Source organism: Triticum aestivum, chromosome 1B (assembly GCF_018294505.1).
Source record: "Triticum aestivum cultivar Chinese Spring chromosome 1B, IWGSC CS RefSeq v2.1, whole genome shotgun sequence".
Lineage (NCBI taxonomy): Eukaryota > Viridiplantae > Streptophyta > Magnoliopsida > Poales > Poaceae > Triticum > Triticum aestivum.
The window spans coordinates 354786102-354800911 of NC_057795.1; positions in this window are offsets into that span (position 1 = coordinate 354786102).

Here is a 14810-nt window from a genome sequence, read left to right on the forward strand (position 1 = left end):
GTTGCAGTGGACGAAGTCGTCGGGGAAGAGGCTCCGGCTGGGCAGCGGTGAGGTGGCAGACGAAGGAGGGTGGGATTTCGTGGCTGGAGCGGAGAGGTTATGGCGTCCTGGGATTTCAAATGGCAAAAAGGGGGCGATGGGAGGGGGTGAACCATGACTTAGGGACGCGCTTGTCCAAAATGTAGGGTGTGTTACAAAAGTACCCCCCACCGATTTGAACTAGCAGCCCTTTCATCTCAGGGTTAAAAGGGGGATTTCACGCGTCGGGATTTGGCAGCTGGAGGGAGTTTTCGCGCGCGTTGTAATTTTCGGATAGCAAGGCACGGGTTGTGAAGGCGCCAGCTTTGGGAGCACGAAATCTAAATTTTTGGGATATAACAAGACGTGGGTTGAATTTTAGGGACAAGCCTAATGTGTAGTAATATTGTACTTGTATGTACCAAATCAATTCGCACTTCCCTCAACCAAAAAGAAAACAAAAAAAAATAAAACTATTCACACCACACAAAGAGAGAGTCTTGCCCCGTTTTACTATACAAATGCTATTCAAAGCTACTCCCTCCTTCCATCTATATAGGGCCTAATGCGTTTTTCGATGCTAACTTTGACCAAATATTAGAGCAATAATATATGACATGCAACTTACACAAAGCACACCGTTAAATTCGTCTGTGAAAGGTTCTTTCAATGATATAATTTTCACAATGTGCATGTCATGTACTATTAATCTTGTCAATAGTCAAAGGCGGTCTTAAAAATCTCATTATGCCCTATATAGATGGAAGGAGGGAGTATGAATCCATGTTAAGTACAATTAATTTTTTTCGCTTGCTGTATAATGCATGTAACCTACTCATACCAACATTTTAGTGCATTCCAAATGTCTATACTATCGCTGCAATTTGAACCAAATTTGAAGTCGTTTCTCTATTTCAATAAGTATCTACAATCATGATTGTTGCCAACTTCAACCATCATTCGTGTATTACCTTAATAACACACCACATGATTACTATAGAGATAGATATGAACTATGTGTACTACATGAATTTGAATTCTATTTTTTGAATACACTTGATGTTGATTCCAAATAATAGTACATTTGATGTACTAACTATATATTCATAATCTAAACCATGTTCCATACGTACACCGTGTTTATCACACAAAGTATAGTGCCCCGCCCCCTACATTATGACAAGTATTTAGACCTGAGTTGCAAAAGCCACACATTAGCCCAAATTATAATCAATGTTCTACATTATGATATCTTCTTCAAGTATCCGTATCCACTTTTTTATAATGAATTATGATATTTGTTCATCTTTTATACCGTCACGGTCCTCTTCTATTTGTAGCTAGCTAGTGCTAACTTTCTATCGTGCATGCACACGCCCGCCCCCCTCTCACCCACCCTTAGCGTCCCCTCCATCGCGCACGTTCATTATTTCTCTTTAGGTCATCCACCCTTGGTGTGTGTAGGCCCCTGGCTCCTTCTTTCCGGCACACACCGGTCGATATACCTCTCTAGCCAAGTGTGCCTACAACAAACACATATATACTTCCCCTCTTCTCTTCTCACCTTCCATGCCCCCTATGTCCAATACGGTTCCACGCAGGTGCACACTCCCACCTCTCTTTATATTGATCACATACTTGCACACTCCTCCCCCCTCGACATGGTAGGCCTCTCGCACCACCTCCTAGCCGCACCCCTCTCCCCCTGTCTATCTCTCCGGACCTTATTTGCTCCTAACACATGTAGGCGTGTATATGAACTGATCTCCCTACATATAGCCAGGTCAACTATAATTCGTTTTCCCCAAGCACCGATACACTTACCTCGCTAGTTATGTCTCTCCCTTTCTCGGACACACGACAGTTGATCTTCCTATGTAGTTACATATGCTTACCACAACCATATCTTACCCCCTCATCGTCCTTGCATACCTCTCGACCCGTCTCTCACACGCACGTGCATAGACAGACAGACATCCCCCGCCCTCTCTTATTGATATTGCACTCATACCCTCCGTTTGTCTAGCAGGCCTCTCCCACCATTTGTGAGACGCCACTCCATCACCAACCCTTCGATGCTCTACCTTTGTCTTTCTCCCAACCTTATTCCTCTGCTACACATATCCATGGATGTCAAACGATCTCCCTCAATACATAGCTAGGTCTCTCTCCTTCCCCACACATATACTAGTCGATCGGTCACTGCCCCCTCCCCCCTTCCCCCGCACACACACCAATAGTCAAACGTTCTAGGTAGGTATCCATGCCACGGAGAAAAACTGCACCTCTGCCCTCTGAAATTCCAGTAGGCCAGCCGCCCTGTATCTTTGATGTGGGCAAACACAAATTTGATGGCACTCTTTATCGATCGCGCAGCCACACACTTCATCCCTGTTTTCAATTCTATCGATATCTCATATCCATGACTCCATTTCACACACATTGCATATGTTACGTTTTTCTGTTTGAGATATCATCAACACATTGCCTCTGTTTCGCACAAACCATCTCTCTAACACCCACCCACGTATGTACCTGCTGATATGTCCATTTTGCATCATGCTTTTATATCGATATTTATGGCATTATGGGCTGTTATTACACATTATATATCAATACTTATGGCTATTCTCTCTTATTTTACAAGGTTTACCATGAAGAGGGGGAATGTCGACAGCTGGAATTCTAGCTTGAAAAGGAGCAAATATTGGAAACCTATTCTGCACAACTCCAAAAATCCTGAAACTCCACGGAAGTCAGTTTTGGAATTAATAAGAATTATTGAGTGAAGAAAACACAAGAGGAGGCCCACACCCTGGCCAGGAGGGTGGGGGGCGCGCCCACCCCTACTGGGCGCCCCCTGTGTCCTGGGCCCCCTGGTGGATCTCCGGTGCCCATCTTCTGCTATATGAAGGCTTTTACCCTGGAAACAATCACAGGCAAGCTTACGGGACGAAACTCCGCTGCCACGAGGCGGAACATTGGCGGAACCAATCTAGGGCTCCGGCAGAGCTGTTCTGCCGGGGAAACTTCCCTCTGGGAGGGGGAAATCATCACCATCGTCATCAACAACGATCCTCTCATTGGGAGGGGGTCAATCTCCATCAACATCTTCACCAGCACCATCTCCTCTCAAAACCCTAGTTCATCTCTTGTATCAAATCTTGTATCAAAACCACAAATTGGTACCTGTGGGTTGCTAGTAGTGTTGATCACTCCTTGTAGTTGATGCTAATTGGTTTACTTGGTGGAAGATCATATGTTCATATCCTTAATGCATATTATTACTCCTCTGACTATGAACATGAATATGCTTTGTGAGTAGTTACATTTGTTCCTGAGGACATGGGTGAAGTCTTGCTATTAGTAGTCATGTGAATTTGGTATTCGATGGATATTTTGATGGGATGTATGTTGTCTTTCCTCTAGTGGTGTTATGCGAACGTCGACTACATGACACTTCACCATTATTTGTGCCTAGAGGAAGTCATTGGGAAGTAATAAGTAGACGATGGGTTGCTAGAGTGACAGAAGCTTAAACCTTAGTTTATGCGTTGCTTCGTAAGGGGCTGATTTGGATCCATATGTCTAATGCTGTGGTTAGGTTTACCTTAATACTTATTTTGTAGTTGCCGATGCTTGCAATAGGGGTTAATCATAAGTGGGATGCTTGTCCAAGTAAGGGCAGTACCCAAGCACCGGTCCACCCACATATTAAATTATCAAAGTACTGAACGCGCATCATATGAGCGTGATGAAAACTAGCTTGACGATAATTCCCATGTGTCCTCGGGAGCTCTTTTCTCATTATAAGAAATTGTCTAGGATTGTCCTTTGCTACAAAAAGGATTGGGCCACCTTGCTGTACTTTATTTACTTTCATTGCTTGTTACCCGTTACAATTTATCTTATCACAAAACTATATGTTACCTACAATTTCAGTGCTTGCAGAGAAAACCTTACTGAAAACCGCTTGTCATTTCCTTTTGCTCCTCGTTGGGTTCGACACTCTTACTTATCAAAAGGACTACGATAGATCCCCTATACTTGTGGGTCATCAAGACTCTTTTCTGGCGCCGTTGCCGGGGAGTGAAGTGCTTTTGGTGAGTGGAACCTTGTAAGGAAACATTTATATAGTGTGCTGAAATTTTCTGTCACTTATTACTATGGAAACTAATCCTTTGAGGGGCTCATTCGGGGTATCTTCACCCCAACGAGAAGAGTAGAGAGTTGCTCCTCAACCTACTAAACCTACTGAAAATATTTACTTTGAGATTCCTTCGGGTATGATAGAGAAACTGCTAGCTAATCCCTTTGCAGGAGATGGAACATTGCATCCCGATTTACACCTTATCGTTGTGGATGAAGTTTGTGGATTATTTAAGCTTGCAGGTATTCCTGATGATGTTGTCAAAAGGAAGGTCTTCCCTTTATCTTTGAAGGGAGATGCATTGACATGGTATAGGCTATGTGATGATACGGGATCTTGGAATTATAAACGATTGAAGTTGGAATTTCACCAGAAGTTCTATCCTATTCATCTTGTTCATCGTGATCGTAATTACATATATAATTTCTGGCCTAGCGAAGGAGAAAGCATCACTCAAGCTTGGGGGAGGCTTAAGTCAATGTTATATTCATGCCCCAATCATGAGCTCTCCAGAGATATGATTATTCAAAAAAATTATGCTCGTCTTTCCCCCAATGATCGCAACATGCTCGATACTTCCTATGCTGGTTCTTATATGCTGAAGACTATTGAATTCAAATGGGATTTATTGGAAAGAATTAAATGCAACTCTGAAGATTGGGGTTCCGACAATGGTAAGGAGTCAGGTATAACACCTAAGTTTGATTGTGTTAAATCTTTTATGGATACCGATGCTTTTCGTGGATTTAGCGCTAAGTATGGACTTGACTCTGAGATAGTAGCTGCCTTTTGTGAATCTTTTGCTACTCACATTGATCTCCCTAAGGAGAAGTGGTTTAAATATAATCCTCCCATTGAAATAAAAGTAGTTGCACCTATTACAGTTGAAGAAAAGACTGTCACTTATAGTGATCCTATTGTTCCTACTACTTATATTGAGAAACCTCCTTTTCCTGTTAGGATAAAGGATCATGCTAAAACTTCGACTGTTGTTCATAAGAGTAATACTAGGACTTATACACCTCTAGAGAAAATCAAAGTTGAACCTAGTATTGCTATGGTTAAAGATCTCTTGGATGATGATTTAGATGGGCATGTTATTTATTTCTATGGTGAGACTCCTAATATTCTTAGACCAGATGCTAAGATACATAGACCTGTTGTAGGCATGCCTGTTATTTCTGTTAAAATAGGAGATCATTGTTATCATGGCTTATGTGATATGGGTGCTAGTGCTAGTGCAATACCCTATGACTTATATAAAGAAATTATGCATGATATTGCACCTGCTGAAATAGAAGATATTGATGTTACCATTAAGCTTGCTAATAGGGACACCATTAAACTAGTTGGGATTGTTAGAGATGTCGAAGTCTTGTGTGTGAAGGTTAAATATCCTGGTGATTTTCTTGTTCTTTGTTCCCCACAAGATGACGTTTGTCCCATTATTTTTGGTAGACCCTTCTTGAATACTGTTAATGCTAGGATTGATTGTGAAAAGGATATTGTTGAAATTGGCTTAGGGGATATGTCTCATGAGTTTAATTTTGCTAAGTTTCATAGACAACCCCGTGATAAAGAATCACCTAGTAAGGATGAGATTATTGATCTTGCTTCTATTGCCATGCCTCCTACTGATCCGTTAGAAAAATATTTGCTAGACCATGAAAATGATATGTTTATGAATGAAAGAAGGGAAATAGATAAAGTGTTCCTTCAACAGGAACCTATTCTGAAACACAACCTACCCGTTGAAATTCTAGGGGATCCCCCTCCACCCAAGGGTGATCCCGTGTTTGAACTCAAACCATTAACTGATAATCTTAATTATGCTTATCTTGATGAAAAGAAAATATATCATGTTATTATTAGTGCTAACCTTTCAGAGCAAGAAGAAGAAAGATTATTGAAAACTCTGAAGAAGCACCGTGCTGCTATCGGATATACTCTGGATGATCTCAAGGGCATTAGTCCCACGCTATGCCAACCCAAAATTAAATTGGAGGAAGATGCCAAACCAGTTAGAGATCCTCAACGACGATTGAATCCTAAGATGAAAGAAGTGGCAAGAAAGGAGATATTAAAGCTCCTTGAGGCAGGTATAATTTATCCCGTTGTTGATAGTGATTGGGTAAGCCATCTCCATTGTGTTCCTAAAAAGGGAGGTATTACTGTCGTTCCTAATCATAAAGATGAATTGATCCCACAAAGAATTATTACAGGTTATAGGATGGTAATTGATTTCCGTAAATTAAATAAAGCTACTAAGAAATATCATTACCCTTTACCTTTTATTGATCAAATGCTAGAAAGACTATCCAAACACACACATTTCTGCTTTCTAGATGGTTATTCTGGTTTTTCTCAAATACCCATGTCAGCGGAGGATCAATCAAAAACTACTTTTACTTGCCCTTTCGGTACTTTTGCTTATAGACGTATGCCTTTTGGTTTATGTAATGCACCTGCTACCTTTCAAAGATGCATGATGGCTATATTCTCTGACTTCTGTGAAAAGATTTGTGAGGTATTCATGGATGATTTTTCCGTTTATGGATCCTCTTTTGATGATTGCTTGAGAAACCTTGATCGAGTTTTGCAGAGATGCGAAGACACTAGTCTCGTCTTGAATTGGGAAAAGTGCCACTTTATGGTTAATGAAGGCATTGTCTTGGGGCATAAGATTTCTGAGACAAGTATTGAAGTTGATAAAGCTAAAGTTGATGCTATTGAAAAGATGCCATGTCCCACGGACATAAAAGGTATAAGAAGTTTCCTTGGTCATGCTAGTTTTTATAGGAGGTTCATTAAGGACTTTTCTAAAATCTCTAGGCCTCTGACTAATTTATTGCAAAAAGATATTCCTTTTGTCTTTGATGATGATTGTGTAGAAGCATTTGAAATACTTAAGAAAGCTTTGATCACTGCACCTGTTGTTCAGCCACCTGATTGGAATTTACCCTTTGAAATTATGTGTGATGCTAGTGATTATGCTGTAGGTGTTGTTCTAGGGCAAAGAGTTGATAAGAAATTGAATGTTATCCAGTATGCTAGTAAAACCCTTGATACTGCCCAGAGAAATTATGCTACTACTGAAAAAGAATTCTTAGCAGTTGTGTTTGCTTGTGATAAGTTTAGTCCTTATATTGTTGATTCCAAAGTTACTGTTCACACTGATCATGATGCTATTAAATACCTTATGGAAAAGAAAGATGCTAAGCCTAGACTTATTAGATGGGTTCTCTTGCTCCAAGAATTTGATTTGCATATTATTGATAGAAAGGGAGCTGAGAACCCCATTGCAGACAACTTGTCTAGGTTAGAGAATGTTCTTGATGACCCACTACATATTGATGATAGCTTTCCCGACGAACAATTAGTGGTCGTTAATGCTTCTCGTACTGCTCCTTGGTATGCTGATTATGCTAATTACATTGTTCCTAAATTTATACCACCTAGTTTCACATACCAGCAAAAGAAAAAGTTCTTTTATGATTTAATACATTACTTCTGGGATGACCCACACCTTTATAAAGAAGGAGTAGATGGTGTTATTAGACGTTGTGTACCTGAGCATGAACAGGAATGGATCCTATGCAAGTGTCACTCTGAATCATATGGAGGACACCACGCTGGAGATAGAACTGCACATAAGGTATTGCAATCTGGTTTTTATTGGCCTACTCTCTTCAAGGATGCTCGTAAGTTTGTCTTATCTTGTGATGAATGTCAAAGAATTGGTAATATTAGTAGACGTCAAGAAATGCCTATGAATTATTCTCTTGTTATTGAACCATTTGATGTTTGGGACTTTTTCCTGCCTCTAATGATTACACACATATTTTAGTTGCTGTTGATTACGTTACTAAGTGGGTAGAAGCTATTCCAACTAGTAGTGATGATCATAACACCTCTATTAAGATGCTTAAAGAAGTTATTTTTCCGAGGTTTGGAGTCCCTAGATATCTTATGACTGATGGTGGATCACATTTTATTCATGGTGCTTTCCGTAAGATGCTTGTGAAGTATGATGTTAATCATAGAATTGCATCTCTTTATCACCCGCAGTCTAGTGGTCAAGTAGAGTTGAGCAATAGAGAGCTCAAATTAATTTTGCAAAGGACTATGAATAGATCTAGAAAGAATTGGTCCAAAAAACTTGATGATGCATTATGGGCCTATAGAACTGCATACAAAAATCCTATGGGTATGTCTCCGTATAAGATGGTTTATGGAAAAGCATGTCACTTACCTCTTGAACTTGAACATAAAGCATATTAGGCTATTAAAGAGCTCAACTATGACTTCAAACTTGCCGGTGAGAAGAGGTTATTTTATATTAGCTTACTTGATGAATGGAGAACCCAAGCCTATGAGAATGCTAAGCTATTCAAAGAAAAAGTCAAACGCTGGCCTGACAAAAGGATACAAAAGCATGAGTTTAACGTAGGTGATTATGTGTTATTATTCAACTCTCATTTAAGATTTTTTGCAGGAAAATTTATTTCTAAATGGGAAGGTCCTTACGTTATCGAGGAGGTCTATAGTTCCGGTGCCATAAAAATCAACAACTTCGAAGGCACAAGTCTGAGGGTGGTGAACGGTCAAAGAATTAAACATTATATCTCAGGTAATCCTATCAATGTTGAAACTAATATTATTGAGACCGTAACCCCGGAGGAATACATGAGGGACACTTTCCAGAACGTTCCAGACTCCAAAAAGGAATAGGTATGTGGTACGGTAAGTAAACCGACTCCAAAACAATTCTAATGGCAATTTTTATCTGTTTTGGAATATTTAAGAATTTTGGATAGAAAGAAGTAGTTCGGGAAGGACACGAGGCCTCCACGAGGGTGGAGGGCGCGCTCCCTGTCTCGTGGCCACCTCGTCTACCTCCCGGACTCCGTTTTCTTGCATGTTACATATTTTGGTCGGTAAAAATTCATTATATAATCTCCCAAAGGCTTTAACCACTGTATCACGCAAAATATCCTCTGTTTTCGTTTCGAGCTGTTTTTCTGATAGATCTAGAGCACCATGACGCCGCCCTCCTTCAACAATGAAGACAAGGATGCTTGGCTATTGAAGATAGAGCTGAAAAGAGAAGAACCGGAAGAGATCAACAAGGATGATGGGATCAAGAAGGCCATGGAGGTTGAAGCTCTGGCGGTGAAAGAAGAAGACATCCCTCAACCCTTACCTAACCTCTTTACTCCAACTGAGATTGAAGCTTTCAAGATGATTGAGTTAGCTCACCTACAGAATAAGTATCTCACACAGGAGAATATTTTGTTGAAGGATCATATCGTCGGACTCAAGGGCATTCTCCGCAAGTTGGAGGAGCTTTTACGATCAATGTGCGATTATCCACCATCATCATCACCACCTCCATCACCTCCGAGGACATAATCACATGGGTATGGGCACTCCCCTTGGCAACTGCCAAGCTTGGGGGAGGTGCCCCGGCATCGTATCACCATCACACTCCTATCTTTACTTTTTTACTTAGTTTGATCCTTTTAGTAGTATCTTGATCTAGTAGATTGAAGTTTTATTATCAATTAGTTTTGAGTTTTGCTTTGTGATCTCTTTATGTAATCGAGTCCGTGAGCTATCTATAATAAATATTAGTGTTGAGTCAAGGGCTTTGCTATCTTGCCATGATCTTGAGAAAGTAGAAAGAATAAAAAGAATAAAAGAGTTCATATTGATCTTGTGGATAGTAATGACTTCACACATAGAAAGTATGAGGCATAAAAGTTGTTGAGAGTTGAAAAATGTAGTTTTGGTCATTGTTGCAATTAATAGGAAGTAATAAGGAAAGAGAGGTTTTCACATACAAATATACTATCTTGGACATCTTTTATTATTGTGAGCACTCATTAAGTATGACATGCTAAAAGAGTTGATGTTGGACAAGGAAGACAACGTAATGGTTTATGTTTTCTCACATCTCAGTTAAAGTATACTGTCATTGATCTTCCCAGCATGTTGAGCTTGCCTTTCCCCCTCATGCTAGCCAAATTCCTTGCACCAAGTAGAGATACTACTTGTGCTTCCAAATATCCTTAAACCCAGTTTTTCCATGAGAGTCCACCATACCTACCTATGGATTGAGTATGATCCTTCAAGTAAGTTGTCATGTTGCAAGCAATAAAAATTGATCTCTAAATATGTATGACTTCTTAGTGCAGAGAAAATAAGCTTTATACGATCTTGTTATGGAAGCAATAAAAGCGACAGACTGCATAATAAAGGTCCATATACAAGTGGCAATATAAAGTGACGTTCTTTTGCATTAAGATTTTGTGCATCCAACCCTAAAAGCACATGACAACCTCTGCTTCCCTCTGCGAAGGGCCTATCTTTTGCTTTATGTGTCTTTCACTTTATGCTTGAGTCAAGGTGATCTTCACCTTTCCCTTTTTCATTTTATCCTTTGGCAAGCTCCTCGTGTTTGAAAGATCTTGATATATATATATATATATCCAATTGGATGTAAGTTAGCATGAATTATTATTGTTGACATCACCCAAAGGTGAATACGTTGGGAGGAAACACAATAAGCCCCTATCTTTCTCAGTGTCCAGTTGAAACTCCATAACCACAAGTACTGCGTGAGTGTTAGCAATTGTAGAAGACTATATGATAGTTGAGTATGTGGACTTGCTTAAAAGCTCTATTCTTGACTCTTTGTGATGTTATGAAAAATTGCAATTGCTTCAATGACTGAGATTACAGTTTGTTAGTTCCCCATAAAGTTTTTGAACCATACTTGACATCGTGAATTGATTGTTACTTGAGCATAGGAAATCATATGACAAAATCTATATATGTTGCTGTTATAAGAATGATCATGATGCCCTCATGTCCGTATTTTATTTTTATCGACACCTCTATCAATAAACATGTGGACATATTTTTCGATTTCGGCTTCCGCTTGAGGACAAGCAAGGTCTAAGCTTGGGGGAGTTGATACGTCCATTTTGGATCATGCTTTTATATCCATATTTATTGCATTATGGGCTGTTATTACACATTATATCTCAATACTTATGGCTATTCTCTCTTATTTTACAAGGTTTACCATGAAGAGGGGAATGCCGGCAGCTGGAATTCTGGCTGGAAAAGGAGCAAATATTGGAAACCTATTCTGCACAGCTCCAAAAATCCTGAAACTCCACGAAAGTCAGTTTTGGAATTAATAAGAATTATTGAGCGAAGAAAACACCAGAGGGGGCCCACACACTGGCCAGGAGGGTGGGGGCGCGCCCACCCCTACTGGGCGCGCCCCTGTCTCCTGGGCCCCCTGGTGGCCCTCCAGTGCCCATCTTCTGCTATATGAAGGCTTTTACCCTGGAAAAAATCAGAGGCAAGCTTACGGGACAAAACTCTGCCACCACGAGGCGGAACCTTGGCGGAACCATTCTAGGGCTCCGGCAGAGCTGTTCTGCCGGGGAAACTTCCCTCCGGGAGGGGGAAATCATCACCATTGTCATCACCAACGATCCTCTCATTGGGAGGGGGTCAATCTCCATCAACATCTTCACCAGCACCATCTCCTCTCAAAGCCCTAGTTCATCTCTTGTATCCAATCTTGTATCAAAACCACAAATTGGTACCTGTGGGTTGCTAGTAGTGTTGATTACTCCTTGTAGTTGATGCTAATTGGTTTACTTGGTGGAAGATCATATGTTCAGATCCTTAATGCATATTATTACTCCTCTGATTATGAACATGAATATGCTTTGTGAGTAGTTACGGTTGTTCCTGAGGACATGGGTGAAGTCTTGTTATTAGTAGTCATGTGAATTTGGTATTTGTTCGATATTTTGATGGGATGTATGTTGTCTTTCCTCTAGTGGTGTTATGTGAATGTTGACTACATGACACTTCACCATTATTTGGGCCTAGAGGAAGGCATTGGGAAGTAATAAGTTGATTATGGGTTGCTACTTGGATAGAAGCTTAAACCCTAGTTTATGCGTTGCTTCGTAAGGGGCTGATTTGGATCCATATGTCTAATGATGTGGTTAGGTTTACCTTAGTACTTCTTTTGTAGTTGCGGATGATTGCAATATGAGTTAATCATAAGTGGGATGCTTGTCCAAGTAAGGGCAATACCCAAGCACCGGTCCACCCACATATTAAATTATCAAAGTACCAAACGTGAATCATATGAGCGTGATGAAAACTAGCTTGACGATAATTCCCATGTGTCCTCGGGAGCTCTTTTCTCATTATAAGAAATTGTCCACGCTTGTCCTTTGCTACAAAAAGGATTGGGCCACCTTGCTGCACTTTATTTACTTTCATTGCTTGTTACCCGTTACAATTTATCTTATCACAAAACTATCTGTTACCTACAATTTCAGTGCTTGCAGAGAAAACCTTACTAAAAACCGCTTGTCATTTCCTGCTGCTCCTCGTTGGGTTCGACACTCCTAATTATCAAAAGGACTATGATAGATCCCCTATACTTGTGGGTCATCACCTGCACCTAAAGAAGAAGTGCACATAGGACGCATGTACTGACGTCTCGTTCCCGGCCACACCCGCGCAGGGACACGGTGGAGTTTGTTTTTGTACGAAAAGGCAGCCCACATGATAATTTGACGCGTGTAGCGGTTGTTTACTCGAAGGAGGGTCGGGTACCACGCCTAGACGGAAAAAAGTTCGACTTGACGTGTTGGTATTAAATAAAGTTATATATTCCTCAATGGCACGTACAGAATATAAAACGATTGCCGTGGGGAAAATGGAAAAATGGGTTTGTCTCTCGTCACACCATCTCACACAAGGCTGCCATGGCCTCTCTCTCAGCGTTGGTCTGTGAACTGCCGCATCCCGTCTGCCGGCGGAAAGGGAGGATGTGCATCATCTCTCCGTTCGACGGTGTTGAGGCAGCATGTCCCGATCTGCGGTACCCGCTGTTCTCTCTGACCAAGCTCCGGTGCGGTAGGGCCTTCGCCACTTGCTCGCTGCCGCAGGATGGGCAAATCCCGGCCGCCGGCGCCCTCCTAGTAACATCCCGATGACCCTCAGGTACAGCTTCCTCCGGCCTAGCTCCACTGCCCATCTTCCCACGTTGCTGCATGTGGATCTTCTTTAGTTGTTTGCTTAAATCATATCTCAGCCGGTGTACTTTTCATCTTGCAATCTCGTCCTCAAACCATTTTTGATAAACCACCATGTGCTATATTTCCCTTATTACATGGAATATGCTTCTTTTTTGTCGGCGTATGTGTCTTCAACTCGTATTATCGGGCAGTAACTGTTTCCTTTCGACCTCCTTTTGCAAATAGGGCTATCCATTTTCACCTCGTTGCTATTGCGACCTTTTGGTGAACTGCACAAATCACTTTTTTTCTTAAGAGTGTTTTGTGCAGTTCCGCCAAAATGTCACACGGGCAACGTTTTTACATTTCTGTGGGACTGCATAAAGGGAGATTGGTTTTGCTATTCTCCTCATCCAACTTCGTGCCTAATCTTCTTCAACAAGAAGTTAGTCCTAAAGAGAGATCGTAGAAGTGACCGGCTTCTATTTATGTGTGTTATGTTTCATCATCTAGTTCCACTATTATCATAATCAAACTTACTGGATGTCTTTGCAAACAGGGATGGTCCGCTCAATTTTAGTGGAGCTGCACAAAATGATCGGATTGTGGTGTCCTCCATACACCTCTTTTTTGGCTACAGAGCTGGGTGAAACTAGCTGCCAAGCAATGAACACCGTGCCAAGGAAATGGAGCCATGTCTACGAACAGCATCGATCAATTATATTTTTTTTCTTTATTTGTACACCTTCTCACAACTTTGTCTTCAGTTGTGATGTGAACATTGGGGCTGATCTGCGAACCATTGAGATGCATTAGCCATGGTAGCCATGGTAGTTTCATTTGTATTTGATGGAATGTTGTAACAAGATAATCTCGAGGCAAGACACATGAATCCTAAGTTGAAACCTTTTTTTCCTGAGGGAACCAAAGTTCAAACCTTCATAGCATCATAGTACAATTTCATTAATATTATGTGTACATATAAACAAATCCTGAAGGATTGATAGTAATGCCAGAAACAATTCAACTTCGTTTTGCCGACATGTTGGACATCCTTCATCCGGCTCCACCTGCCATGCAGCAATATTGAGTGCACAAAACAACTTCAGGGAAAGATTCACCCCGGTCGTTGCGCCGCAGTAGTAATGACTAGTGAGCACAGAGCCCCACCTTCACCACAGTAAGTTGCTCGGACGAAGCAACCATCATTTCTCTGTTCCGTGAATCCGCTGGTACTCACATATTCCCACAGTAATCAGTTGCTCGAGTGAATCAACCATCACTATATCCGCTCACGTGTGATGACCATAGGAGCTATCCATTCAGATTGTATGTTAAAAAATAAAGGTCGATAACTAATGCGGCAAACTTAAAAAAAAAAACTAATGCGGCACCTCGGGCCAACGCGGCCAGATTGCATTTTACATGAGAAATTACACACCATGTTTCATTGACATGTGGTCCCATTCCAACATATCAGTGAGACGTCGGCGAGTCCTTTTCTACTAGTATTTTTGAACGAACGTGTAGGCCGGGGCACCTCTTCGTGTACCATGGCAAACTGGCAACCGTCCACTGAC